Below are 5,663 nucleotides of genomic sequence, written 5' to 3'. Positions count from 1 at the left end.
GCTGGTGTCACCTCTGTGGTTTAGCAATCAATAAAGACAAATACACACACACACACACACACACACACACACACACACACACACACACACACACACACATTGAGAGAGACTTAGCCAGTGAAGCAGAAAAAATGAGGCATAGAGCCTTGATATTAACTTAGATTACAACCAAAATCAACCTGAATAAACTGATGGATCTTCTGTTCTAATTTAATTTAAGTTCTACTTCATCACAGAGGCAAACATTGGACTGAGCTTATTTTGTTTTTCTGATACTATTGAACACACCATATGGCAGTAAAACACAAAATCAACCATCAACTACTGGTTATGTTTTTGTTTTTTTTCCCCCCCACAGTGGGATGCCCATGAGGACTCCACACTCATTCAAATTCTGGTCTAGGTCTATACCTGAGTCGGTGGGGTGCTGAAGGCGTTCTAGAATGGAATGCGTGCTTGCTGATTTATTCCACATGGCTACCATAGCAACAGGCTCTGAACCAGTTCAGCTCCACTCCTCATCAAAGCTCTCTCGTCTCTCGCTCTCTCTCTGTCAAGTTGGAACACTGTTACTCTGGCCCCTGAGTCCCTCCAGCTACTGGTCCCTGCAGCAACTCATATATCACACTCTCGTATATGAAACCGGTCCTCTTAGTTAAGCTTAAAAGGGGGCTGTCTTTTTCTTCTGGGACTGGAGTTGGCTTTTTTAGCTGGATGGTGCTTCTGACCCCACATGCAGATGCCATCTGACCACTTTTTTTTTTTTTTGCACTGATGCAAAAATAGAGCTTAAATCTGGAGCTGCACTTTTATTTTTTTCCACCAGAATCATACATTTGAAGCTCCAAGAGACCAATTTAGTGTAATGAAATGCTGTAAATCCATCCATTGATCCACGAAAGGGAGCAAAAGGTTAAAGGCCATCAAATAAACGGACTGCCGCACATTTTCCCGTCTCCTTGAGAAGATGACAGTGCTTATCATTTTAGTCTTTTTTCAGGGCCTCTTTGTTGTCCCCACACAGCACTTCTAGTTCTATCAGAAGCCAATGCACCAGAACGCTTTATTACCAGAGAAAATGTCAGATAGGGGAGGAGGGCTAGTGGGGCGGAAAAAAAGAACATTGGAGGAAATGTTGAAGCAGTGAACGAGCCTCTGCAACTGGTTTAACCACACATGTTGTCAATGTGCACAGTACTGTATGTAAGAAGGATTGCATGTTATTTTGAACACAATCAGTCATGGAGTGTTAGCATAGAAAAGGCTGAAAGCTCCAGAGATATGAACATAGAGATATCTACCTTCTCTGTTTCTTTCTTTGATATAAGTTAAAGCAAACCTCATAGACCTAATCTAAAGCAACCCCCCTAAAGCAACTGTTCACTTTATATTCACTTCATAAAAACTGACCTGTATGATCCAGATTAAAGCCTCTCTCGACATCAGAATCAGAATCAGAATCAGAATCAGGATCAGGGTTTATTGTCAAGTACATTTACACATACAAGGAATTTGACTTGGTGTATTGGTGCTAAACAATTAACAAGGAAATAAAGCAGAACTCGCAACAACTTAAATAATACAGTATAAGAAGATATTACAATATATAAAATAGAATTTAAAAATTAAAAATTAAAAATTAAAAATTTAAAAAATAAAAAATAAAAAATAAAAATAAAAAACACAAAATGTCCAAAAGCTTCAATGTAGGAGCTGTGCAGTGGACTATGAGAAAAAAAAAGTCTTAGTGTGTGTAATATGTGACATGATCATATTCTGGACGTAGATCCTTATTACATTGCTCACAGTGGTTTTAGTATGTCCATAAATCTAACCTTTCTTGGATTTGCTCCAATCTATGACCATTTTTCAAACCAATTTTTTTTTTTTTTTTTTTTTTTCCACATGTTCGCACAGAGTAAGCCTTTATTCCTATCTGCTGATGTTTTCCAAAACGTACAGCGGAGGCGACAAGTGAAGGTTAAACATCAAACACAGTTCTCCCTACATCCAAAAAGTGATCTGATAAGCGAAAAGGGGAAAGCATTATCAGTGGTGGTGCAGGCAGTAGCTTGCCCTGCATATCAGCTTAGGACAAAAGAGACTCCGGCTTCAAAGCAAGGTGTATATTTGTCACCAATAAACAAGATGACTACATAGACAGAGAGGGAGAGAGATAAGCATGCAAAATACACCAAATAAATAAAGGGGATATTAAATTAATACAGACATCAAGGTTGCTGTACACACAAGTGATGTGTCAACATGTTCTATGTGTTATCTCACTGGAACAGCTGTCACTGAGGGGCAGGCTTTTCCTGTTACAGTCAGTACATTTCATAACCAGCACAAAGAGTGTAGTTGGAACGACCCCCTGCAAAATGTGATTTCCATGCAGGTGTCTCTTTGTTCATCTGTTTGTATTCATAATCTCTAAATCCATAAATAATACATCATTTTGTCCTACGTATGCTTCCTAAAGGCATACAGGAAACTCACTCAACCCTCATAAAGATGATTCACTGTGTCTCACTCCATGTTGCTTTGGAGTTTGCACAATATGAAAGATGCTCTCGTACCTCACAACACACAACAGGCGTAGACAGGACGGCCGAGGGAGTGAGAAAGATGGGAGGCGTAGATCATCTGGGCTTTTCTCTGCTGCCGATAGCCGAGAGAAAGCGAGAGAAGGGGAGGGCTGAGTCAATGAGAGAGGATGTGTGAAGAGAGCGAGAGAGAGGGAGAGAGAGAGGCAGTCAAAAGGAAACCATGAGAGGAGGAAAAAAAAAAGAGAGAACAGAGGAACTTGTACTTGGGGAAAATGAGTGATGTGGATCTCTGCTCTTCTCACCTTAGGGGATTTTTTGCCTCCCCATGGGACACACACATCTTGGAATTATGCTGCTGCCTTATCTCGCAACCTGAACTCTGAGTCTGTCAAGAGGAAGTGGGACAGGTGTCTGATACGAGGGAGAAACGCAGATGCCCCCAAAACAAAGTGAAAGCAAATACGTCAGACAGGAATAAATAAGAAATGTGTTTATAAGAAGGAATGCTCAGATGCTCTTATTTCTGTTTTATACACCTCCAGCAAAATCTCTGCATATTTATCTGTATCCATATTAAGTGCATTCATATATTTCATCCTGCATTTTAAAGAGGACATATTATCCCCCTTCTCCACCTTTTCAAACAGTCCCCCATGTGGTCTAAATGAAACATCTGTGCTGTGCTTTGGTCAAAATATAACATGAATCAAGCACCAGAGGAGGTTTGTGACCCTGTATAAACCAGCTCTCTCAGAACGCTCCGTTTTGGTGTGTGTGTCTCTTTAAATGCAATGAGCCCCTCCCCCCCTGAGTTTTCCCGGTACTTCACTCCTCTGTAGCGAGAATAAAAATGTCGGACCTGCGCAAAAGTTTTGTTCTAGGCTGGGGGTGGAGTCCATACCAGGGGAGGGGAGGGGATTTTTTTTTTTTTACCAGAATCACAAGTTGAGCAAATTTGAAACGGAGCATTTTTCTCTGTGTTTTAAGACTTATGCAGACCACAAACAAACTGGATGGGTTTATTTAGCATTTTGTGGGTTGCAAGACACTCAAGTTACCCCAAATATATGTTCAGGTGGATTTTCCATAATATGTCCCCTTTAATGTTCAATGAGAGTCTTGCCCATTTCATGAATCTTTATGCACGTGTGTGTGACGCAGTGAGTGCCGTGTCATTAATCTGGGTGTAATCATTACATTTGTGTTCATGTGGGGGTTGATCCCTCCCTCTAATCCGTCTCTTTATCCCTGCATCTTCATCATTACATCACTCAGACCTTTGCACCCTAGCGGCGGCCCCAGCAGCTGGCCGAGGCTGTTGAGCAACAGCACGGCAAACACGTGCAGTCGAGCAACACACACCGTATTGACTCCACATGCTGTGGCACAACAGGAAGAGTGTGGGATCTGGAGGTCTAGCACAAATATATGAAGAGGTAAATGTCTGCTACACGGCTACATAATACTGCAGTGTCACTTACAGACGCTCGATTATAAACACAGGCATATGAAATGTGAACGCTTGGAGCTCTATACGGCATGCAATGTAGTGTAGCAGGAATTCTATGAATGAATTGCTGGAGATCTCAAAAGACTTTTGAATATTGGAAAAAAGAGATTGAATATTGGAAGTCTTGATTTGCATTTGATTTGCAAACCAGTGTGTACGCTGACTGAGCTTCTCTCGTCATCTAATCTATATTTCTCCTCCAATAAAAAAACCCTTCTCTTCGATCCAGATCTTTTTGTGAATATGTTGATGTTACAAGAACATTTCTTTATTCATATCTTGTTTATGTGTGTGTTAATGACAATAAACATTACTCGCCATAAAAAAAAATACAATTTTGTGATTATATGTTCATTACTGAAGTCGTTTTCACAGATGCACTCTGGATAATATCTAGATAATTACAGGAGGACTTCTCCGGAGATTCTCCCGACCTAGCCGTTCACATATGCTCCACACAGCGGGGGACATTACCCTGTCAGAGGGGAGGGGGGTCGGGGGATTTCCCGAGGTAAGACGTGACGTAAATAAACAACGCGGAAGTAGCGGCCGAAGCAACAGAGTCCGCTACACGACGCTATAATGAGAATATTTGCCTTTATATCAATGCTATGTGTAATCCAATGGAATGACAACATCCACAAAAGAGAGGAGAACAACATACTGACGAACAGAAAACAGAATGCAGACGTTTAACTACGTGCACGGAGATCGTAGAGGTCGTGTGCAGACACTTTAGACAGTCACTGTATATAAACGTCATTCTCTTTCTATTGGCTCGAGTTGAAATCTCCGGAGTAAATGCTGCTGCGTTCAGACATCAGCTCACTCTGACTTTCTGCAGAAAAAATACTAGGGGTCCAGCAAGAGAAACTCTGGGTAAAGTCAGCGTGACAAATTCGGCTGTTTGCGTTCACATATAACCTAAAGAACCTCCGGGTAGCCAAATCTCTGGAGTTTTTCAGGAGATTTCCGTATGTGTGAAAAGGGTTTAAGTCTGTCAGTCTTCAAGATGGTAAAAAAAATGAACTGAGATAATCAAATTCCAAATCCCATTTTAGAGTCAAGACTGCATGAAATGATTACAGAAAGGAGAAAAATAAAAAAAAACGTCTTCTTCTCTGTGATATAATCCTTCCTTAAAAGGGTGAGAAGCCCCACTGTGGTTGGGGGATGAAAGCTGAGGTAAACAACAAAATGAGATAACATTTTACAAAGTGCTGACTCACCTCCCTGACTCAAAAAAAACGGCCATGAGAGACACTTCTTAAAGGCTGTGAGGTAGACATGCAACTGCAAACCTCAGAATATGGAAGGACTCATATGAGTGATCTAATTAAAAGTATTACGCAGACGGGCTCACCTTTGATATGACATTTACAGAGAACACTTTAGACACCTACAAGTGATTATAAAGGATTTGTCTCTAATGCAATTCATCACTGATTAAGCAACTTCTCTCTTTTACCGCCCCGGTTCTTGCTGCTGATGACTGAAGTAGAAAACTGACAAACGCAGTCCAATTCTGCAAAATTTACCATAACTGTCATTGTCAAATTAGTAACACCTGTTTGTATTGAAGAGTGCTAGAGGAAGTCCTCAAA

The 5,663-nt window shown here is 40.9% G+C and overlaps 1 protein-coding gene across 1 annotated transcript in view; it reads right to left on the bottom strand.

The window, feature by feature from the left end:
• LOC132972409 (isocitrate dehydrogenase [NADP], mitochondrial) overlaps window positions 1-5,663 on the bottom strand; it is a 375,783-nt gene that overhangs the window by 304,881 nt on the left and 65,239 nt on the right. The gene's annotated exons all lie outside the window — the stretch shown is intronic.

The sequence above is a fragment of the Labrus mixtus genome, chromosome 4 (assembly GCF_963584025.1).
Source record: "Labrus mixtus chromosome 4, fLabMix1.1, whole genome shotgun sequence".
Classification (NCBI taxonomy): domain Eukaryota; kingdom Metazoa; phylum Chordata; class Actinopteri; order Labriformes; family Labridae; genus Labrus; species Labrus mixtus.
This window is presented reverse-complemented; position numbering and strand designations above follow the sequence as displayed.